The sequence below is a fragment of the Mastigoproctus giganteus genome, chromosome 3, assembly GCF_048544385.1.
Source record: "Mastigoproctus giganteus isolate SK-2022 chromosome 3, ASM4854438v1, whole genome shotgun sequence".
NCBI lineage: Eukaryota > Metazoa > Arthropoda > Arachnida > Uropygi > Thelyphonidae > Mastigoproctus > Mastigoproctus giganteus.
In genome coordinates, this window is record NC_143577.1 from 68,369,203 (window position 1) to 68,395,138 (window position 25,936).

General features: G+C 38.8%; 1 protein-coding gene across 1 annotated transcript in view; it reads right to left on the bottom strand.

Annotated features, from left to right (window-relative positions):
* The window catches only part of Tim9b (Translocase of inner membrane 9b), a 47,177-nt gene extending 35,603 nt beyond the window's left edge, over positions 1-11,574 (bottom strand). The window contains exon 1 of the mRNA XM_090370001.1: positions 11,531-11,574. The gene's annotated coding sequence lies outside the window, so the exon portion shown is untranslated. The remainder of the gene's footprint in view (positions 1-11,530) is intronic.
* Positions 11,575-25,936: the final 14,362 nt, after the last annotated feature.

Consider the following 25,936-nt stretch of genomic DNA (forward strand, 5'->3'; position numbering starts at 1 on the left):
AAATACAGCAATGCAAGGTCAATTACATACTTGATGTTTGCAAAACTAATCATTTAGCTCTGTGTAGCTAAAGGAGAACCATATTTATCTGTGGCCGTATATTCAATTATAAATTTTTGTAAACAACATGACATGTAAAAAAGTAAAAAGTAAACTACAGCCATTATCAACCCACAGCAGGATGGAAGCCTTCTCAACAATTCATGTTGAGGAGGCTTCCATTGTTGAGGGAAATGAACCACAATCTGCCATGCTGGTCCAGTATGTGTTGGCACATTGACCATATTTAGCAGTCAGGGGCTTGAACAACGGTCTATTCAAAGAGTGTACTACTGAACTCCCGCTCCTGACCACTGGGTCAGGAGCGGAAATATTATGCCTGTGTTACATGTAACACAGGCATAATATTTTCTCTGTAAAATGATTTGTGAGATGTTGGTTTCACCTATGAAATGATTTCCAGGCACACCTTAATCGTGTAACTTAAAAGGTTACCTGTTAAAAAAAAAAAAAAAGTTCTTTTTTAATACCCTAGCATTTGGCCACTCAGCTATGGTGGTTTTCAGACTGTGGGCAAGTTGTTTCTTATTTCCTATTTATGTAGTATACTGTAAATTGGATTCACTGTAAACATGTTTCATTTGGAAGCATGAGATCGTTGAAAGAAACTGGCAATTCTGAAATTTTATTTTTTTTAGGTATATGAAGCATTGCTATTTAATATTTTTATTTTAAAGTATAACATTATTTAAAAGATTAAAAAAACCTACAATAACTGTATTTCCAATTTGAAATGTTTAACCTATTTCATTCACTAAGGGCAAAAGTCATCTTTTGGTAATTGTTTATTCGTATTAAAAAAATTGGGAGAATTCTGTTTTCTGCTATTACACATTCCCTTATACCATGGATTTTAAAGTTGTCCCCTGATACCAATGTTATCTGAATGCTGCACTGTATAAATTTGAAGTACTAGCTAAGTCATCAAATGGAAACATACAGGGAATATCAAAATAAGTTGCCATTCTAAATCCTCTACTGTAGGGTATGCAGAATTTGAATATGGCGAGTGGAACCTGTACAGAAAGGGGCATGTTAGCTTTGTATGTCTTTGATTCCCCAGTCTGAGCATCTCTGCATAACCAGTTATGTGTGTGCATGTGGTGTTGGTTTCTTGTTCAGTGACATGATGTGCTGCTGCTGTTGTTGTTGTTATTATTATTATTAGTAGTGGAAAACGATGAAAGAAAGCATGCTTATAAAGCAACACTAAAAAAATATAACAAAATAACCTTCACACATCACCTGTCCACTCCCCTCTAACCTTCCACCTTCACAACAAAAAACAGACGTTTGTTCTAACAATCTCCTATCTGTTGGCTGACAGAAAATTTCTGTATAATAAAGAAATATATGCAACCATCCTTCAATTTAAGTTTGTACCTGCTCATGGGTACAGTAAGCTAAATGCTGATGTCATCAGCATTTAGCTTACTCAATCCATTCAAAGCCTTAAACATTTTAATCAAATCTCTCACAAGTGCCTAGTTTGCAGAGGCTGCAATTTGTAGAAGTGAAGTAGCATATTTTTTGTGCTGTTAAGTAATCTTACTACTCTTTTCTGCACCTGTTTCAACAGATCCAAATCTTTCCTAAAACAAGGCATCCAAATTTTTATGCAGTAATCAAGATGCAGGTTAATCATCACCATACACGATGGGATAATCACCTCCTTATCCCTGCCAGCAAAGTTTCCGTAAATCATTGACCAAACTCCATAAGCTGTCCTAGCAACCCATCCACACTGTTCACCGAACTTCATGTCTGTTTACAAATTAACCAACGGGTCCTTTATGTTCTCCACTATCCTGATTGATACAACACAGCATATTATTCTGGGATTACTGCTACTCATATGCAGTACCTTGCATTTGTCAAACTTCAACTGCCACTTCTTAGTTATCATAAAACCATTTAGCCCCTGTTAAAATTTGACATACTTATAACATCCTCATTCCTGAAAAACTGCTCATTTGTGAATCCTCATGTGTGAAAATAGATGCAAAAAATATCCATTCAGTTTGTTAGCAACTTGTGCAAAACTGCAACAGTGGTAACATTCAAATGTAGACAACTAATGTGAATCATCCATTTATGTCTGGTGTTTACATAAGTAAAAAAAATCTTTACTACTTTTCTTTGCCAGATATTTCTCTTAATATAGCTTAGCTTGCCTAACCCCCTTCATGACTTGATTGCAGACCAGTTTACGGTTACTGTAACTGTGGACTTCTGAATCCCCTGATAATTTATATGCATCCCATGTATTTTTCTTCTGTCACAAGTCTCATCAGTTCATCTGACACTCATTGGGGTCTGTCTTGAACAGTATCTTAGCTATATGAAAAACCTAGTAGCTTCTACATTTGCTTCCATGGATGCTTTTCGTTTAGAATTGCCTATTGATAACAACATCATCATCAGTTAATGCTAATAAAATTTAAAAACTGTGTACGACCACTGCAGTCACCTTTATGAAAGCAAGTCCTTCCCTTTGCACTTGACAGTAGGTACATCTTTAAATGAATCCCACATCAATGTGATCACTGCCACCTAGTGGTTCCTTTATCTGCAGATTCTTAATACATGAAGAGTAGCAACTACTAATAATCAGATCAAGTGTACTGCTTTCTCTTGTCGCCTCTCTAACATACTGCTGTAAAAAACAGTCATTCAATGAATCCAGAGAAAAGTCTTACTACTGTGTAAGTGATCAACCACAAGTTCCAGTCAATACCGGGAAAGTTAAAATCCACCATTATAAGACATTCTGTTTCCCTGGTCCACTATATGTCTATATAGTTGTTTATTGTTACTTATCACAGCCATTAAGCCTATAACACACTATTACTCTCATTTTTGTTTTTCCAGTGCTTATGCACACCAAAGTGACTCAAAATTGCACCGGCCATCTGTGTCAAGGTACAGTGCCTTAGATCCTATCTGGTTCTTAACTTAGGGCATCCCTTCTCCTCCCCACTGTCCTGTCTGTACACATTGCACTCCCCATATTCATATTCTGCATCCCTTATGTCTGAGTGGCATCATGTCTCTAATATTCCTAAAGTTATCCACTTGGATGATGTAATCTGTATTTCAAATTCATCAAATTTGATTACTACACTCCTAGCATTAGTGTACATGAAAGTATATATGCATCTTTTTTGCTCTTAGTGACCCTAACACAGCCTGTATATTTGCTTATACCATGATAACTCCCCAGCAGGCCAAACACCTAGCTTTCCAGATGACATGTCCAATAAAAGCAGTGCAAAAATAATTTACTTCTCTACCTTTGGCTGCTTTAATCTATTAATCTGGGCAACCCCCCCCCCATAAATAGCAGTTTTGTAACCAAGCTACCACTAGCTCAATATCATTAGCAAATATTCTTGAACCTCCTTGTTGTTGTTGTAGTAGTAGTAGGATTTTAGGCAGGTCAGTAACTAAGGCTATATTGCTCCGGGTATACTATCTGTAATTTTCGTGTATTCTGTGGTCAATTTTCTGTTTGCTGGACAAAAACCTGAGTTTCCAGAAGAAAAACTATGCTACCCTCATCTGAGCCCAACTAATATTAAAGGAGGCAGCAAAGGAAGTAAGCAAACCCTTAGCCATAATTATGAGAGCTTCCTTGGACTCAGGGGAGGTACCCATAGACTGGAAATGTGCAAATGTGACCCCAATTCACAAAGGAGGATCAAAGGCTGACACAAGTAATTATAGACCTGTGAGCTTAACTTCTGTTCCAGGAAAATTAATGGAGGCACTGGTTAAAGAAGCGCTGCAGGATCATTTAGACAAGACTTCAGTTATAGCTCAGACACAGCATGGTTTTGTTAAGGGGAAGTCTTGCCTGACCAACTTGATTGGATACTATGATGCAGTCACAAAAGAACTGGATGCAGGGAATAACTTTGATATTATATACTTGGATCTTAGAAAGGCTTTTGATACTGTTGCACATGGAAGACTGCTACACAAATTGGAGCAGTGTGACATTGGAGGCAAATTGCTGCTATGGATAAGGGGTGGTTGAAGGGGAGAAGACAGAGAGTGGTAATCAATGGACACTGCTCATCGTGGACTGATGTTATTAGTGGAGTCCCTCAGGGCTCAGCGTTGGGTCCATTATTGTTTTCTGTATTTATAAATGATATTGATGATGGTATATCGGGCTTAATGTCCAAGTTTGCAGACGATACAAAGGTTGGCAGGGTTGTCAAGGACACTACTGACACTATGCTGCTGCAACAGGATCTGGAAAGGTTGAGCAGATGGGCTGAGAGGTGGCAAATGAAGTTTAACATTGATAAATGTAAAGTACTACACATGGGAAACAGCAACCCCAGAGCAACGTATCAACTCTGTGGTACTACACTGACAGTGGTAGAGAATGAAAGGGACTTGGGGGTGATTGTGCAGGCAGATATGAAGTTCTCTGAGCAGTGCAGACGGGCTGCAAGAGTAGCTCATGGAGTATTGTCAATGATATACAGGAATTTTTCCAGCAGGGATAAGGAGGTGATTATTCCATTGTATAAGGCAATGGTCAGGCCACACCTAGAATACTGTATACAGGTCTGGAGACCTCATTTCAAGAAGGATGTAGAGCTGCTGGAACGAGTACAGAGAAGGGCAACAAGATTAGTGAATGGAACAAAGGGGTGCTCTTACGAAGAAAGGCTTAAGTTTTGCAAATTACAGTGTCTGGAGACTAGGCACCAGCGAGGTGATCTGATAGAGGTGTATAAAGCTTTGAATGGTTTAAGCATGCTCAATGCTGATGGGATTCTTCCTCTAGCTCAGAAAAATCACCTGAGAGGGCATAAATTCAAATTGAGGAAAGACAGATGTAGGATAGACGTGCGGAAATTTACCTTTAGCCAGCGGGTGGTTGGTTGGTGGAACAGACTTCCATCCCTTGTGGTGGAGGTTGATAGCCTAAATAAGTTTAAGGCTCAGCTGGACAGGTATTTTGAACGAACAGAGGGGTGAAGTGGAAGTGGGTTTTTTTTTTTTTTTTTTGGCTGATGCTGCATAAGCTTGCTTTCTTGCATCAAATGCCTCTACTAATGCTAAAAAAAATGCTAATGCTAACTCAGCCACAACTGAAAAAGGCACATAAAAATTCCTCACGTCATCAGTGGAACTCGAACTCAAGTCTTTTCCATTCAGTGTTAGGAGGACAGTGATTCAATCGACTATGCTTCCCACGAGGGCAACTGCACCACTTCCTTTTTAAGTGTATCCCATCTCTGTAAAAACAGTCTCTCCTTTAATGGCTGAAACTTTAAGTCTCAAAAGAAACTATATAATAAGTGAATTAAAAATGATATAAAAGCAATTTTATATCATTTAATGAGACTTACCTCTCTCTCTCTCTCTCTCTCTCTCTCTCTCTCTCTCTCTCTCTTAACCACAATGTTTGATGCATTTGTAAAAATTAAACTTTCATTTAATTCTCCTTTTGAACTTTCTATTTAAGTTCACTTTTCAAAATGCATGAAACTGTTTTTAAATTTAAAGGAGTCTTGTTAAACGCATTATACAAGCAATTGCTAATTCTCTTATTACTGTTGATATTTCTATAATAATCAATTTTATTAGCAAGTTCCCAGAAGGGTCTAGGCCCTCGATATTTAGTGATTCATTCGGACTGTATTTTGGAATACTGCCTTTACATACAAGCAGAGGTATAACTTAAGATTCTTGCATCCTCCCAAAAAATCTAAAGAAGGTCTCCATAAAAATTTTAAATTATATATTTTTGGGACCTGTTTTGAGCATGATAATCAAAAGAGCTGGCAGAGACAACAATGTATCCAATTGCTTAAGCTGCAACAAAGGACATTCAAAACAAGGATATAGTCTAAAAAATTTTGAAAACAACATCCTTACATAGCTTTCTTTAAAATATAAGAGCCGAAGTGACTACTCTTGTTTCACCATATAATTTAATTATAATTTTATACATTTTAAAATAAGATTTCAAAATTTGTCAATTACTGCAGGTACTTCAATTGGTATGGTAATACACATATGCAAAAACTATTCATAGTCTATGATATTTTCAGGCTAAATATTTTTGCTTAGTTCCGCATTTTTTCTTTTTCCCTCCCTTCTCCTTTAAAATCTGGCATCCAAAACTGAATACGCAAGCATGAACTCGGGTGTATATGGGGGGGGGGAGAGAGGTTATTTGCCCCTGCAATATGTTATTATTAGTATTAGCAATGGCCACATGGTGCAAGGAAGACTATGGCTTATGCTGAACCAGCCAAAAAAAAAAAATAATAATAATAATAATAAAAAAATAATAAAATAACAATAAGAAGAAAATTAAAAAATAAATAATTAATAAGAGAAAAGGAAATAGACAACCTATGCATTTCCCTTCTCCTGTACGTAATTATCCAGTTGACCTTTGAATTTCTCCAAACTGTCCGCCTCTACCATCCATGCAGGTAACTTATTCCAGTAATTTATAACTCGCTGGCTAAATTAAAACTTTCTGCAATCCAGTCTAAACAAATCCCCCCCATAACTTGAAATTATGGTCCCTAGTTCTAGAATCATTTTTAACCGTGAAAATTTCCTCCTCATTCATTTTACTTATGCCTCCCAGAGCCTTAAACACCTCAATCAAGTCTCCTCTAAAGTGCCAAATTTCCAAGTTCTGCAACCCACATATACAAAGTCTTTCCTGACATGGACGTCCCTTTGCTGATATCAACCAGGCAAGTTACCCATCTTTGGACCCTTTCAAGATGCACAATGTCTTTCTTTAGGTGCAGTCTCCATACTTAAACACAATTCCGAATATGGTTGAACAATAGCTATATAATGGGATTATGACATACTTATCTCTACTAACAATTGTTCGATAAATCATCAATAGGACACCACGGGCCTTCCTTGCAACCTGTCTACAACACTCAGAGAACTTCACGTCTGACCGTATCGTAACACCCAAGTCACTTTCCTCCACTACTGGCTCTAGTTCAACTCCACCAAGTATAAGTTATTTCGGGGTTACTAATACCTTACGCTTTGCTGGATTAAAGCACAGCTGCCATTTTTCTGACCATCCCTAAAGTCTGTCTAGGTCACGCTGAAGAAGCTCTGCTTGGCGGTGTTCATTAACTACTCTACTGATCTTTACATCATCTGCAAATTTTGACATCACACCCTCTAATCCTACATCAATGTCATTTATCAAAATCAAAAACAACAGTGGTCCTAATACTGATCCTTGGAGAACCCCACTTCTTACATCAGGCCAATCTGAGGAATAACCATTTATCACAACTCTCTGCCTCCTGCCATCCATCTAGTGATTTTTCCTGTGATTCCAACCTGTTTCAACTTATAAAGTAACCACTCATGTTAACTGAGAGGAACAAAACACTATCTCCTCTACACCTGTCAGTGGTTTCAACCGGGGTGCCACAACATTCCAGGGGTGTCATGTAACCGTTCACCGTTCCGTTGATAAACAATTTGCCCTACCCCTTTGCTTGTTATGCATCCCCATTTTGGTTTAAGTTACTTCAACTTGTTTTTTTTCGAAATTTATATATTTATTTCATTATAAAAAGGTGTACAGTATCCATTGTACCGTATCTTTTTAATTTTGTGGTGATCTAATTGATGTTTATTTAGTACCTCTATATAAAGAATGAAATTATTATATAAGTATGTATAATTTGTATTATGAATTGTAATTTTGTTTATAATTATATTATTATAATAACTATCAAATAAAATATATTTTTTAATATTATATATATATATATATATGTATAGTGGCAGATGAAAAAACTGCATCACTTGTGAATTTTGCAAATAATGTATTTTGTGCTGCATTGTGGGTTGCAGAAATGTTCAAAATGCATTTGTTAGATGGGATATATATATCTCTGTGAATGAAGTCCAATAAAAAGACTCCACCTGATATACTTAATTGCCATAAATTTCTTCCCAAAGGGTAAAATGTGTAATTAATGGAAATATGAGAAATCGCGCAAATGGCAATCATGACAACTAAACATATTGCATTTACATATACAAACAAAATTACAAGTTAATGTAATAGTATTATGTACTGTAAATCAGTAAGTCCTCAATATTTTGTTGTTCCTCCTCAAGCTGCAATTACAGCCTTGCAACGATCTGGCATACAGTTAATCAACTTCTGGATATATGGTTGCCCAATTTCGTGGTACCACACCCTTACAATGCTCTCCTGCAGCTGAATCTTACTTGTTGACTTCTTCTTCTGAGCGATTTTAGACGACATTATGTACCAGCAATTTTCAATAAGGCTCAAATCTAGACTGTTGCCAGTCCAACACTAATGCTAGCATGACTGCACCTTAAGGGAGAAAAACAAGGGAAAACATTGGTGTAAGTATGTTTTAAGCCTTGTGAGACAAGAAGACAAACTCATCATTAAATCTAAATAGCATAAAACTTACCAATTTTGCTGTGTGGCAAAGTGCTGAGCTCTGTTGAAAAAATCCAGTTTTGGATGTCTGTGTGATGATCCATAATAACGGATTTTAGTTACTCCTCCAAGGTAGCAGTGTAGGTTTCTGCATTCACCGTTCCATTGATAAACAATTTGCCCTACCCCCCTTTGCTTGTTATGCATCCCCAGACCATCTGACCAGTGGGAAACTTTGGTCGGTGTTATGCAGTCAGGATGGTACGCCTCCGATTTTCGTCTTCAGACATATCGCTTCCCATCCGTGCCATGCAGGTTGAATTTCAATTCATGAGAAAAGATGACAGGGTCCCATTGTTCTTTTGTCCACGAAACATGCGTTTTAGCCCAAGCAAGTCGCTTCTTCCTCGTTCATTGGGTCAACAAAGGCTTCTTCCTGGGCCAATAGGCATGCAGACCACATTCCAAAAGCCATCTTTGGATAGTTCGTGCACTTTTTTCAACACCAGAGGCCATCTAAAGTCCAGTTTAAAATCAGGAGCACTAGCATGGTGATTAGGAAGGCATAGCTGTTTCAAATATCGATCTTGGGAAGACGTAGTCACTCTCTTACAGCCTGATCCAGGTCTTCTCTTCACATCACCAGTTTCACTCTTTAATTTCAGAACCTGGAATACTGTTGACAGCCTATTTTATCAGCAAAAGCAAATGTAAAAAGCCCTTCCTGGGACAGAACAACACTACACTTTTTTTTTTCTTGGTGTCAACTGAACATATGAAGCCATGCTTACACCTCTGCAAAAGGGGATACTAATGAGCGTGTATACCTTCCAACACTATTTATAGAAACAGCTGATGCAATACCTTGCAATTACTATCTGATGCAATAGAAGCGTTATCTGAAACAATGCCTTTGCTTTGTGACAAACAAAATGATTGTAATCAAACAATAACTTATACGTTTCACTACAAATGTTACTTTTTTTTAAGATAATGCAGTTTTTTTGTCTGCCACAGAAAGAATCAGATTATTAAAAGGTTGAAAACCATTGTGTTAGGTATTTCTTTTGGCATAGGGGCGCCGTGAAAAAATTACTGGGACACTAAGGATGACATGAACCAAGAAAGTTTGGGAACCTCTGACCTAAGTATATTTTTGGCCTATTTGCCACCACCCACTACAGATGAAAAGTCACAGTTTTTTATTTTTGTTACATGTGAATACACATGTAACAGTCTGGCAAACTCTCGTACTGCCAGATCCACTAATGCTGGGTGGACAAAACTCTCTTGGAACTAGTGGTTGGGTATATTTGAGAATGAGGAGGATCTCAGAAAACCTTGAAGAGAACAGAGAATTTATAGTTATGTATTCTAGTAAAAAAGTGCACTTTTTTCAATACAGAGAGCAACTTTTCCATACCTTACTAGCTAAATCTTTTATTTACGATAATTGTGATAACGTGTCCATAAATTAACTGAGGTCAGGCGAGGTGGGGGAACACAAAATGACATTCTGCTAAATGTACCCCAGAGGCTCAGGCTCACATCTTGTGAGTATGGGCTTGGCACACCCAGGGTCCTGAGCTGAATATCATGCTAGCTTGGAAGTGTTTTTTGGCTGGTGCAGCATAAGCCTCAGGCTTCCTTGCACCGTATGGCTAATAATAATAACAATAATAATGCCATTGTGTTTCCCCATAGAGAGACCATTCCCTTATAGCTCAAACAAAAAGGGGGAAAGCAGTTAAACAGAAAGAGATGGAGGAAATGCTGGATTTGAACCAAGCCCTTTAGGAATGATTTGTATAATTTATTTCCCATTTTATATGGGGTCATCGAAAAAGGTGTCCATGATTTCATGATAAAATAACAACGCAAATACTTAACATCAATCAATTGATTTATTTGTTAATATCTACAGGAAAATCTCAAGTTTTACTTCATACCTTAGTATGTTTCAATAAGAGCACCATTCGTTGATCGGCAAACATCCAAGGTATTTATGTGTTGTCCATCTCTACCCATGTGTGCTCAGTCATTTCTGCGTAACAGTTGCAATTGCAGCTGATCCTCTCTCTTAAATGGTGCAGATCATGAATCTTTCCTGAATAGACGATGTCCTTTAGGTAGCACCCACAACAAAAAGTCTAATGGTGCCAGGTCAGGACTTTTTGGTGGCCAATGCACCAAGAAGTCCTGACTCTTCCAATCCAATGATCAGCAAACCTGTCATTTAGGTCATTCTGCACATTACGGCTGAAATGAGGCAATGCACCATCTTGCTGAAAAATCATAGAAACCCCTTTCTTTCTTTATCTTCAACTATTGGGAAAACAAAGCTAAAGCTGTTTGTTATTTATTTTGGTTTTTAGGAGCATTCGCAACTAAGGCCACATTTCTCCGGGGAATATGCGGTGGTCATTCCCTGACCTTTCCGCATCCTCTGTATTTGGTGGTCAAGGGCTCGAACCCCGGTCTAATCAAGAATCGTGTGGTACGCACTATTGCTCCTGCCCACGGAGGCGCCCATAAAGCTGAAGGATGTCCAAATAAATATTACCGAAGATAATTAAAAGGGAAATCACGGGCACACTTTTTCGATGACTCTGTATATTAGCCTTCTTTAATACAGTTAACATATTCTGTTATATGTATATCCAAAGATTCACAACTTCTAATCCCCTTATTCGTATACCAAATTTGCACCTCTGCTTATGAATTTCTTAACTTAGCAATTTCGTACTTCTAATCCCATTATTCGTATACCAAATTTGCACCTCTGCTTATGAATTTCTTAACTTGGCAATTTCGTACTTCTAATCCCATTATTCGTATACCAAATTTGCACCTCTGCTTATGAATTTCTTAACTTAGCAATTTCGTAAACTTCATTGGATACTTGTGCTATGGTTTGACGTAACTTGTAATATAAAATCGATACAATTCAATTTCAGATAAAAATTGATTTCTACGGCACACATATCGTATACCATACGCCTCACCACATCAATAACGCACACCAGCTTCCAATAAGGACTGATTCTTGCTACTATTTTTCTTAAAATGACAGTACTTCCAACATACATCGATCGACAGTGACAAAAAAAAAAAAAAACACGTGTTCGCAGAGAAGTTTTCTTTTCTATCTCTTTCTACTAGCGCCATCTAATTTAACAAAATTATAATATACTATACATATATCAAAGAGTAGCAAGATACTGTATTAGTGCATGTATAATACAGTACGTACTGCTTATTACTAATTAAGTTACGTGTACTATTTTTTTTTTGCTGCAATAACTGATGTACTACGGCCCAAGATGCATATGTTCAGGGTTGCATAGTTCCAGCTGTTCACACAAGGCATGTAAATTATCTTGCTACTCTTCTGGTTTAGTCTAGAAAATGACTACTTTTTGAAGTTTATTTTAAACTGTTTTTAATCAATCACAAGCTTCTGCATCACCTCGGTTATTTTTCATTTTCGCCTGTTGTGCTTGTGCAGGCTGTGGCGCCATGAAATAAGAGGTATTTTCAACATCCGGCTGTTTCTTGGTGACAGTCATATATTCAGTTGTCTGAAAAACGACAAATAATAATAATAATAAAGAATGTACCCCCACGAGAACCCACGTGATACCTAAGTAGAGGCCAAATAAAATCCTGTGGAGAGTAACAGACCACCTCAATCGGCAAATAATGCCACATTACATTGACAATAAGGGTGCAACGCTGGAGGCTATCCACACAGCCGTATACTGTGCTGCCATAGCAGCCACTAGGACTAATGGAAAAGAAACGAGAGACCAGTAGCAGGAGAACCGAAAACAGAAGGAACCGCCAGCTTAGGAAAGAAGACTTCAACAGAAGATAGAAGAATTACAAGTCAAGATAGTTCGCTTGACCCAGTACCAACAGGATATTAGAAATAAGAAATTGATTGGAAAGGTGAAGAGCATCCTCAGTAGAGACGGCGTCCACAGCAACCATGAGACCAGAAATCAGAGAATAGGAGGATACTTGGACCCACTGAAGCTGAACCTCCTCGCACTCGGCAAGAGACTACACCGATACAAAGAGAGCTCCCAGAGGAAAATAAACAACCGAATCTTCGATGAGGACCAAAGAGCCTTCTACAGGAAACTGGGTTAACATGAGAAAGTAGGAAACAGACCACCCGAGAAGAAGACGATCGAAGAGTTCTGGGGAAATATCTGGAGCAGCGAAGTAACACATAACAGCAAAGCACCCTGAATAGAAGTTGAAAAGAAGAAAATGAAGGTTATACAAGAGATCAGAGAGTGGGAGATTCGAGAAGAAGAAGTACAACAGTCGATCAGGAACACCCACAACTGGCGAACCCCGGGAATTGATAACATCCACAACTACTGGTACAAGAGGCTCACCTGCATACACAAGCACCTAACACAGCAGTTCACTCGAATGATAAGGCACCCGGAGACAATCCCGAAGTTTCTCACTGAAGGAGTCACATATCTGAAGCCTAAAGATGAAGATACAATAAACCCGGCCAAATATAGGCCAATCGCATGCCTCCCAACGATGTACAAGATCCTGACCAGCTGCATAACTAAGAAGATATCAGACCATTTAGAGAGTCAGAACATAATGGCCGAATAGCAGAAAAAAACCATACTACAAGTACGAATCCCAGGCAGTACAAGAGAACCCAACCCACAAGCCGTACTGGAACCACACCATATTAACGGATAAGACCATCTCGCACAACAGACTGAACATAACCCTTGTGGACCAGATGGAAAAGGCTACCTACCTGATAATCAACACCAGAAACTATAGAAAATGCATCTATATGAGCTCAGAATGTTAGATGACACAAGTCGACGATGCCACCTGGCCTCAGAAACGATCCAACACTTCACAGCGGGATGACATAGCGGTGCCCAAAAGTAGCAATGTCCAGAAAACCGTGAGAGTACAGTGATCGCAGGCACTTTTTGAATTCCATACAGAGGGATCAACTGATGATCATAAAAACAGTGAATGGGATGCGTTCAGGGAATTGATCTTCGAAGTTAATAGGCTTTTCATAACAACGAAGTAATACTCTTCAAGATTTTGGCCTGAATCGACATCAGATGAACTGATGAGGCTCGTGGAAGAGAATAAAAATGCGTGGGATGCATATAAATTTGAAGCTTACACAAAAGCCTACGGCAAATATAAGCTAGACTCAAATCAAGCCACAAAGGAGGTTAGGCAAGCGAAAGCTGATTAAAGGATGCAAAGAAAATCAACAAAGACTTCTTTACTTATGTGAACTCTAGAAGGAAGGAGATGAATCATATTGGTCCACTTGATTTTGATGGTTCGACTGTAGATGATCCTGCACAGATGGTTGACAAACTGAATGAGTATTTTACCTCTACATTCACACATAAGGAATTCTATAAGGAAGCGGAGGAGAGACGTTTACTAAACTCTCACAGGGAGCTGGATGATTTTGTAATAACGGAAAGTAAATTTGAGAAATTGTTGCAGCTAAAAAAAAGGCACCTGGGGCAGATAGAATCTATCCAGTAAGAGTGAAGTAGGCATCGAGGGAAGTAAGGAAACCCTTGGCCATAATTATCAGAGCTCCTTAGATTCAGGGGAGGATCCTATGGATTACAGATGTGCAAATGTATCCCCAATTCACAAAGGGGACTCAAAGGGTGTTGTAATTAATTATATTTGTTAGTTTAACTTCTGCACCTGAGAAAATAATGGAGTGACTGGTTAAAGAAGTAATGCAGGATCACGTGGAGAAGACTGCAGTAGTGGTTCAAACACAGCATGGGTTTGTCAAGGGGAGGTCTTGTAAGACCAATTTTATTGGATACTATGATTGGTCACAAAGGAACGGGATGCAGGGAATAACTTTGATATCATATATTTGGATTTTAGAAAGGCTTTTGATACTGTTGCACATGGAAGACTGCTGCACAAATTGGAGAACTGCGGCATTGGAGGCAAATTGCTGCTACGGATAAAGGGATGGCTGAGTGGGAGAAGACAGAGAGTACTAATCAATGGACACTACTCTTCGTTGTCAAATGTTATTTGTGGAATTCCCCAGAGCTCTGTGTTGGGTCCATTGTTGTTTTGTATATTTATCAATGATATTGATGAAGGTATAGCAGGTTTAATGTCCAAGTTTGCAGACGATACAAAGGTTGATATTGTTGTTAACAACAGTAAAGAAAGTATGCTACTGCAACTGGATTTATAAATGTTACGTAGATGGGCTGAGAAATGGCAACTGAAGTTTAATATTGACAAATTCAAAGTACTGCATATGGGTAGTAGTAACCCAAGAGAAACCTACCAACTGTGTGGTACTACACTCAGGGAGGTGAAGAATAAGAAAGATCTGGGAATAATTGTGCTGTCGGATATAAAGTACTCTGACAGTGCAGAGGGGTGCCAGAGCAGGCCATGGTCAATGATATATAGGGATTTTGCTAGCATATAGAAGGCAATGATCAGGCCTCACCTTGCATACTATGTACAGGTTTAGAGGCCTGGTTTTTGAAAGGATGTAGAGTTGCTAGAACGAGTACAGAGAAGGGAAACAAGACTGGCGAGAGGAACAAATGAGTTTTCTTACCAGGAGAGGTTAAATTCTGTCAGTGGCATCTGGAGACTACGCACCTGCGTGGTGATACAATTGAGGTATACAAGGCATTGAATGGTTTGAGCAGGCTCAATGCTGATGGGACACTTTCATTTCTGAGATTAAGAACATGAGAGAGCATAGAATCAAATTGAGGAAAGACAGTTGTAGAATAGATATGCGGAAGTTCGACTTTAGCCAGCGGGTAGATGATTGCTGGAATAGACTTCCATCTGTTGTTGTGGAAGTTGATAGGTTAAATAACTTCAGCACACTTCCTCTATAGGGCGCATCAGTCGCCAGGTGCGCAGGAACAGCAGTGAGTAGCACACGCTTCTTGATTAGACCGGGGTTCGAGTCCGTGCCCACCAAATACGGATGATGCGGAAAGGTCAGGGAATGACCACCGCATATCCCCGGAGCAATATAGTCTTAGTTGCCAATGCTCCTATAAACCAAAACAACAAAAACTTCCTCTACATTTGGAGGAATAATATATATAGCAATAGATCTCATGAGATCTTTGCTTATTCTTCCTCCTATTCGCCTTAAATTTGGCAAATGTCCATCCCTTTCACTACATAAAGAAATTGCACTAATAAACATTAACAGTTATTATCATCACCATTAGCCATATGGTGCAAGGAAGCCTGAGGCTTTTGCTTCACGAGCCAAAAAAAAAAAAAAATCTGAGTTACACTGAGAGAGAAAGAACAACAGTCAGAAGTAGAAGGGAATACCAAGAAAGAGAAGTATGATGATATCCAGCTCAGTACTCACTTTCATTATTTTTTATTCAGTTTTACTATATTCATTATTTTTTCACCGTTGTCTGTCGGGCAAGCGGTTATTAGCATTAGTAGAGGCATTTGATGCAAGAAAGCAAGCTTATGCAGCATCAGCAAAAAACAAAAAAAAAACTTCCACTTCACCCCTCTGTTCGTTCAAAATACCTGTCCAGCTGAGCCTAAAACTTATTTAGGCTATCAACTTCCACGACAAGGGATGGAAGTCTGTTCCACCAACCAACCACCCGCTGGCTAAAGGCAAATTTCCGCACGTCTATCCTACCTCTGTCTTTCCTCAATTTGAATTTATGCCCTCTCAGGTGATTATTCTGAGCTAGAGGAAGAATCCCATCAGCATTGAGCATGCTCAAACCATTCAAGGCTTTATACAACTCTATCAGATCACCTCGCTGGTGCCTAGTGTCCAGACACTGTAATTTGCAAAACATAAGCCTTTCTTCGTAAGAGCACCCCTTTGTTCCATTCACTAATCTTGTTGCCCTGCTCTATACTCGTTCCAGCAGCTCTACATCCTTCTTGAAATGAGGCCTCCAGACCTGTATACAGTACTCTAGGTGTGGCCTGACCATTGCCTTATACAAGGGAATAATCACCTCCTTATCCCTGCTAGAAAAATTCCTATATATCATTGACAATACACCATGAGCTACTCCTGCAGCCCGTCTGCACTGCTCAGAGAACTTCATATCTGCCTGCACAACCACCCCCAGGTCCCTTTCATTCTCTACCACTGTCAGTGTAGTACCACAGAGTTGATACGTTGCTCTGGGGTTGCGGTTTCCCATGTATAGTACTTTACATTTGTCAATGTTAAACTTCATTTTCCACCTCTCAGCCCATCTGCTCAAGCTTTCCAGATCCTGTTGCAGCAGCATAGTGTCAGTAGTGCCTTTGACAACCCTGCCTACCTTTGTATCGTCTGCAAACTTCGACATTAAGCTTGATATACCCTCATCAAATCATTTATGAATACAGAAAACAATAATGGACGCAACACTGAGCCCTGAGGGACTCCACTAATAACATTAGTCCACGACGAGCAGTGTCCATTGATTACCACTCTCTGTCTTCTTCCCCTCAGCCACCCCTAATTCTGTCAGATTGCTGCTAAATTGAACATATCTTCTTAGATTTGTATTATATTCTTCAACCTAGACAAATTGGCAAATAGTAAAACAGAAACAGATAGCCTTAATCAAATTTTGATAGGTAGAATTGAGTGTAGCTAGTCCTCGTTCTATGGTTCTATTCTATGTATTCATTAATCAGTAGTTTGCTATGTCATCATTTTAGTTTTATTATTTATAATTTATGTCTTTAATTATAGGGTACAACAACGAAGTCCCACTTAGGTTACCTAAACACTTGGCCTTATGGCCTTATAGTTATCTTTTTCACCACTAATACTTTATATTCCAAATTCATATTAAATAATGTATTATATGTTTTACAGATTAAGTAATGATCAATCAATATTTTGATGGCATTAATCTGTTCTGATACTGTTGTTCTATTTCTCTAATCCCATTTTTTTTATGAAATATTTCACATATGTTTATTGACAGTATATACAGAGTTTTTCAAAAATGGTGGCCAGTAATTTAAAGGTGAAAAGTACAAACTAAAACTAAACAAATCAAAACAGTCCCAGTGAACATCGGGCCGCAAATCAACTGTTTTAGAGATAATGTACATTTTCTGTTAAGGTCCGCCACTGACTATGGGAGGACTAGTTTAGCAAAAAACTGTGATTCCTTTGCTAAGGGTGGTTTTATTAAAAATAAGATAATACATTTTCAATTTTTGGTTTCAACACAACAGGATTTTATAGATGTGACATGTTAGAGGATGTTCTTTCTAACACCCTTTCCTCAAAATCAGGTGTTATGCTTGTGGGCCTACCTGCTCGTACTCCATGTGCGAAGCACCCATGTTCTCTAAGGCATTGATGTACCCTGATGAATTTGCGCCTGCTGGGCTGCCTTCTGCAGAAAAATGCTTCTTAGTACAAACGTGCAGTCTCGAGTGCACTGCCGTTGGCTCTACCATACATGAAGTGCATGTACGCATACTCTTCGTAGCTGTAACCTCTTTCAATGTTGACTATCCTTTGGGAAGTGCTAGTATGCTTGCTATGTCTCAGACCATTGAGAGAGGGGGAAAGGGAGAGAATGAGTATAACCTAAACTAAACAAACAAGTCAGTGGTGGATCCCAACTCTGTACAGTTCACGTTGTCAGTGGTGGATCCCAACTCTGTACAGTTCACGTTGTCAGTGGTGGATCCCAACTCTGTACAGTTCACGTTGTCAGTGGTGGATTACAAGAAATGTGCAATATCTCGAAAACGATTCACTTAAGGACCTATGTTTATTGGGCTTTTTTTGCATATTGCAGTCTGTACAGTTCACCTTTAAATTATTAACCATCACTTTTGAAGCACCCTGTGTATATATATACAGGCTGTTTCCCCCTCTCTCAATGCTCTGAGATGCAGCAGGCATACTAAAAGGCATACTAATACTCGTCAAAGGATAGTCAACATAGAAAGAGGTTACAGCAACGAAGAGAATGCGGGCATGCACTTCATGTATGGTAAAGCCAACGGCAGTGCACTCGAGGCTGCACGATTGTAGCAAGAAGCATTTCCCCACGGAAGGCAGCCGAACAGGCGCATATTCATCAGGGTACATCAACGCCGTAGTCCATGGGTGCTTCGCACATGGACTACAAGCAGGTAGGCCCACAAGCATAACATCTGGTGTTGAGGAAAGGGTATTAGAAAGAACATCATGCAACGTAACATCAGGGGCTCACATCTGGTGAGTATGGGCTTGGCACACCTAGGGTCCTGAGTTTGATATCATTATTCTTCTCATTCTTGGTGATTCCCTTCTACTTCTGGCTCTCTCTCTCTCTCTCTCTCTCTCTCTCTCTCTCTCTCTTTCTCTCTCTCTCTCTCTCTCTCTCTCTCTCTCTCTCTTTCTCTCTCACAGGGTAATTCAATTTTTTTTTTTGGCTGGTGCAGCATAAGCCACAGGCTTCCTTGCACCATACAGCTAGTAATAATAATAATGATAATAATAATAATAATAATCTGTAAAATCCTGTGCTGTTGAAACCAAAAATTGAAAATGTGTTATCTTATGTTGAATAAATTCACCCTTAGCAAAGGATTCGCAGCTTTTTACTTAACTTGTGCTCCCATAGTCAGTGGCGGATCTTAACAGAAAATGTGCACTATCTCGAGAACCGTTCATTTGCGGCCCGATATTCACTGGGCCTTTTTTGCTTATTTTAGTTTATAATTTTCACCTTTAAATTATTGACCACTATTTTTGAAACACCCTATATATATATAATTTGTAGTATGAATTCTAATTTTGTTTATCGCAATATTATTGTAATAACGATCATATGACATATTTTTTTTAATATTAGATGAGAGAGAATCGGATGTAACAAGCAGAAAATTGAGTAGGAGTGCCACAAAATAAAATAAATTACATAGGGTGGCGTGATTAAAAAAAAAAGAGGAAAACCACAGGTCTACGTTGAACCCGAGATGCAAATACAGGAACTATTCCGGATAACCGAAGAATTCAGTAATGATATCAGGATGGAATCAAATGGCTGGATGGAATGCATCAAGTGAAATTAGTGGGCCAAAACTACCAGCTAAAGACTGGTGAAGACATTGAAACCATGACAGTGGGAGAGATTTGCAAATATCTGGGGATGATGCAAGCTCATCAGTAAGAGCACAAGGAGGACAAGGCCTGTTTGGTCGAAAAATACTATCAGAGACTAAGAAACTTGCTCAAAGCAAATCTAAATAGAGGATACACAGTTAAAGCCATACACACATGTGTTGTCCCAACGGTAACATTCTCCTTTGGGATCACAGATTGCACTGATACCGACATGGAGGATATCATGAGAAAAATAAGGACAATGATGATAAAGAGAGGACAACACAAACCAAAGTTAGCCGTGGAGAGCCTGACTAAAGCTCGGAAAGAAGGAAGAAGAGCCCTGATAAAACTCATTGAGCAACACACGACAGTCACAATTAACCTGAAGGATTACTTCCAGAAAAACACAGGAGCACTCTGCCATAAGAAAGATAGACGTGCTGAAAACCCCGCTTAACCGAAGCGAAAAGTATTCTTCTGACACCCAGACGAAACATGTAAAACAAGAGATATGGGCAAAGAAGACACTCCATCGTAAACACTACGATGGCCTCCATCAATATGATATAGATAAAAAGGCTTTCAAAGCAATGCTGACGAGAGCATCGCTCTTCCCCGAGTCAGAAAGACTCATGTAGACATGTATATTATCTTCTGTATGGCAGCTCCAGGAACATTAGTTCATCTCCGCCCTATTCTCTGTGATGATGGGCCTGTAGATGGGCCAAAAACATGTATAGTGTTATGTTTGCATATATTATGTGTTGGTTAGTTGTTTCTGCCCTCTTTGCAACTGGGCAGGCGATCTCCTGAAAAGTGTGTCCGGTGCCCGTCTACACCACGAGGAAGTGAACCACAACTAGACATGTCCCTACCCAAGTGGAGATAGACCATTGCAATCTTTATCTACCCTGAAGAGGGCGAAGTTCCGCACCCACCGGAGGTAATATGATAATAGTGGATGCCAGCAAATCCCATACCAACAGCTACCCAAACTTAGGGTACCAGCATAGAGAAAAAATAAATAAAAAAATAATAATGAATACTAGGAGGCTTCGTCTCCTGCTTGCTGCGATCGCTTCTTTTCACACAGTAAAATAAAATACTTACAGAAGCTATCGACACTGTGTGTTTCTCTTCCTTTGTTATAAATACATAAATACGTTACATATGGGATTCACGCATGGTACCGGGTGGTCATGTTAGATAAACATAGCGCGTGACTATGCTTAAAGAGAAGGTGGTTTTACTACTGAAAAACAAGAACAGATGCTAGTTTTTAGCATTAGCAGTAGTAGAAGCACATGATGCAAGTTCATACAGCATTAGCCAAAAAAAAATCCTTCCCATTCCACACAAAAAACCCTTCATTCCAAATATTTGTCTAGTTCTGCCTTGAATTTATTTAAGCTATCAACTTTCAAAACAGATGCAAGTTTGTTCCAACAATCAATTACTCGCTTGCTAAAGGCAAACTTCCGCACATCTATTCTATAATTGTCTTTCCACAGTTTCAATCTATGCCCACTCAGGTTTGTACTTTGAGCTAGAGGTAGAATCCCATCAGCTTTGAGCCGGCTCAATGCATTTAAGGCCTTATACCCCTCAATCAGATCGCCTCTCAGGCGCCTAGTCTCCAGAAGCAGCAACTTGCAGATTTTAAGCCTTTCTTTATTAGAGCACCCCTTTATTCCCTTCACCATTCTTGTTGCCCTTCCCTGTACTGGTTGTATCAACTCTACATTCTTCCTAAAATGAAAATTCCAAAACTGTACGCAGTACTCAAGGTGTGGTCTGACCATTGCTTTATACAATTGGATAATCACCTCCTTATCCTTGCTCGTAAAATTCCGGTATATAATTGACAATCCCATGACCTGCTCTGGCAGCCTGTCTGCCATCTCAGATTATATCTGACTGAACAATTACCCCCAGGTCTCTTTCATTCTCCACTACCCTGAGCATGACACCACACAATTGGTACATTCCTCTGGGGTTACTGCTACCCATATGCAATACTTTACATTTGTCAAGGCTAAACTTCAGTTTCCACTTCTCAGCTCATCTACCCTACTTTTCCAGATCCAGTTGGAGCAGCATATTGTCATTACTGTTATTAACAACCCTGTCAAGCTTTGTATCATCTGCAAACTTTGACATTAAGCTTGATATACATTCTTCGATATCATTGATAAATATACAAAACAGCAATGGGCCCAACACAGAACACTGAGGGACACCACTAATAACATTAACCCATGTAGAGCAGTATCCATTGATTACCACTCTCTGTCTTTTCCCACCTAATCATCCTTTTATCTATTGTAGCAACTTGCTCTTAATGCCATGCTGCTCCAATTTGTACAGTTGTCTTCCAATGTGCAACAGTATTAAAAGCTTTCCTGAAATCCACATATATGATATCAAAATTATTTTTTGCATTCAGTCCCTTTGTAACCACATCATAGTATCCATCAAATTGGTCAGACAAGACTTCCCCTAGACAAATCCATGCTCTGTCTGAATTATTACTGCTGTTTTGTCTAGATTATCTGCAATGCTTCTTTAACCAGTGACTCCATTATTTTCTATGGAACAGAAGTCAAACTGATAGGTCTGTAATTACTCCTGTCACCCTTTGATTCCCCCCTTCCTTTGTGTATTGGCGATACATTTGCAGAACTCCATTCCATGGAGACTTTCTCCGAGTCCAAGAATGATCTCATAATTATCGCTGAGGGTTTGCTTACGTCCTTTACCACCTCCTTTAATATAGTAACTGGATAGATCCCATCTACACCAGGTGCCTTTCTTATGTTTAACTTCAACAATTTCTCCTCCACTTTGCTCTCTGTTATTACAAAATCATTTAATTAGAGTTTAATAAACATCTGGCCCTCTCCTACTTGAATAACTCCTCATGTGTGAATGCAGTTGCAAAATTCTCATTTATTTTGGTAGCTCTCTGAGAATGATCATCTTCAGTCAAATCTTTGATATCAAGTGGACCATTGTGATTCAACCCCTTCTTTTTAGGGTTTATATAAGTAAAGAAGTCTTTGCATCCTTTGCCAAAGATTTTTCGTAATCTGCCTTCGCTTGCCTACCCTCCTTTGTGACTTTATTACAGACTACCTGTATCTACAATGGGCTTCTGTGTTTCCTGAAAATTTATGGGCATCCCATACCTTTTTCTCTCTGGCACGAGTCTGATTAGTTCTTCTGACATCCATTTCGGCCTAAACATCGAGCAGTACTTTTTTACTTGGAACAAAAAGCCTAGTAGCTTCCAAAATTACTTCCTTGAATGCTTCCCAATTAGAATTTGCTGTTGGTGACATCATCAGTTGGCCCCACTGTATTGAACATAAAAAATATCTCAGTTCACTGTAGCTGCCTTTCCATTTACCCCCTGTTGGTAGTAACATCTTTAAGTAAATCCAATATCAGTACACTGTGATCACTGCCACGTAGTTGTTCCTTTATGTGTAAAATTTTAATGCATGAATATTCACTGCTGGTAATCAGATCAAGAGTTTTCCCTCTGGTTGCCTCTCTAACCTGCTGGTGTAGAAAACAATCATGCAGTAAATCCACAAAAGCCTTGCTAGTGTGCGAGTGACCAATTCACAAGTTCCAATCTATATCTCTTGGAAGTTAAAATCCCCCATTATAAGACACTCTGATTTACTGGCCCACTCTATTTCTCTGTATAATTATTCATTGTGCTCATTAAAGTCATTAGGCCTATAACCAACTCCTATCGTCATTTTTGCTTTTCCAGTGCTTATGTCACACCAAACTGAGTAAACATTGCACTGCCCATTTGAGTCAACTTGATGCACTTCGTTACATTCTTTTTTTTTCTTAACTAACAGCTTAACCTCTCCTCCCTTCCTCTCCTTTGTGTACGCATTGTACTTCTCATATTCCAATTCTGCATCCCTTATATCTGAGTGGCACAACGTATCTGATGTCCCAAGAAGCTCCACCTTGGATGTCTTACATCCAAAGTGGATATTGTTGGTATATCAGAACTTCAAATAATCAGAACTTAAGCAGCCCTTCAAATTTATCAATTTTATTTACTATACCTCTAGCATTGGTGTTCATGCAAGTATACATGCACTTGTTCTTACTCTTAGTACTCTAACATAGCCCATGTATTTACTTGTTTCATGACTCCCAGCAGTTTCTGAAATCCCCAGCAACTTTCTTTCCGGGCTGCTGCTCATCCCCATAGAAGCAGTGCAAGAATCATTTCCACCTCTGCCTGCAGCTATTGTTAATCTATTAGTATGTGAATTCCCCATAAGCTCGCAGTTTGTCGACCCACCCAACATTGTTCCAATAGCATCATCAATACTCTTGCACCCCTTCTATTTAAGTATCCGATCCCTGTAGGAGCAATCGAGTATCCGATCCCTGTCTCTCCTGTTAACAAGCGCAGACCACGCTGCGAAAAATTCTACCGCATAAGCTCTGCGCAATCTTTTACACAGGGTTCCTGTGGTAAAACTAGTTTCTGTACGTATTTTAGTATGTGTTATGGATTAGGCGTAACCCGCCTCTCTCTTCTCCCAGTAGTAGAATAAATATCACTAGGAGGAAAATTATTTTAATCTATAGAAAGAAATTTAAAAAAAAAGATAAAAGTTAAATAGAATAATAAAAATTTACAGATAAAAATGAAAAAAAAATGAAAAAAATAAAAAATATATATTATTAAAAAAAAAAGTAAAATAAAATAAGATAATTAAAAAATATAGATAAAGTAAAAATAAAATAAAAGTAATAAAAATAAAAAATATAGATAAATTTTTAAAAAATTAATTAATTAATTAAAAATAAATAAATTAATTAATTTTAAAAAAAAATATATATATAAGTGAATTGTCTAAGATTGGACAAATCCTGCACCCATTGGACAAATCCTGCACCCAATGCCAGTACGTGCCAGTAAACCTCAGGTTGTCCAGGCCTGAAGGGAAATAAAAGTAAAAAAAAAAAAAAAAAAACTGGATCAATGCGTGGTGTATCTTCAAAAAGATGATGTGAGATCTATGTTTTAACTTTGTAAGACACCACTCACTGTTGAGGCTAACGACATTATTGAAGGTGCTCTAGGCACCATAGGAGGTGGAGTGAAGTTAAAGCAGGATTGGTCAACTGAAGTTTTCTTCAAGAAATAAATCAGGGGCGATTTGTTGTAGGATTCCTAGGTGTGAGGAATATTCTACTAGTCGTTTTTCGTTGCCAGGTGAGAAGTTATTTATACAGTTTTGTAGGGATTTCCGGAGTTCAGGACCAAAAGGGAAGTGATAGGGCAGGTAGTTCCAGTCTTCCAGTTGGAGACAAAAGAAAGAATCAGTATTGCCTAGGGTGAACTGAAACAGTTTGGAGTTAAAAGAGCCATGTCCGGTTGTAATAAATGATATGTAGAGAATTGGATAGAACCATAGGGAATTTTTCTTGTAAGACACATCTGCATAAATTTATGTGTAGTTCTGCCTTTAGGGGTTGTGTCCCAACGATCTTCCCAAATTGTTATTAAACAAGACTAAATCCGGGCTTTTTCAGCTTTCATGTCGCAAAGATAATCATTCTGCATTCTGTAGAATTCCACGGAGGTTTGATCTCTTTTGAAAGGAATAGAAGCACGAGGTAAAATGGGCAAGTCCAGACGTAGTACTCCAGCTTTAACCTGCAGGGCATCAGTTGAGACAGTTCTGCAGGAACGGAGCATTGTAAGAATCACAGATCTTTGCAAGCAGACTAGTTTCGATTTGAGTTTGACGATCTCAATTCTGTCATACCAAACTGGAGCAGCATAGGTTGCAATAGGTATGAATAGTGCCTTATAATTAGCATTAGCATTAGCAAGGTCACATGATGCAAGAAAGAAAGCTATATAGCATCAGCCAAAAAAAAAAAAAAAACACACACCACCCCTTCTCATTTCATTCGTCTGCCCGCTCCAAACGTTTGTCTAATTCTGCTTTGAATCTGTTTAAGCTATCCACTTCTACAACATCAGCTGGAAGTTTGTTCCAGAAATCAACCACCCGCTAGATAAAGGCCGATTTCCGCACGTCTATCCTACAACTGCCTTTCCTTAAGTTGAATTTATGCCCTCTCAGGCGATTATTCTGAGCAAGAGGAAGAATCCCATCAGCACTGCCCATGCTCAAGCCATTCAAGGCTTTATACACCTCAATCAGATGAACTCGCGAGTGCGTCTCCAGACACTGTAATTTCCAAAATTTAAGCCTTTCTTCGTAACA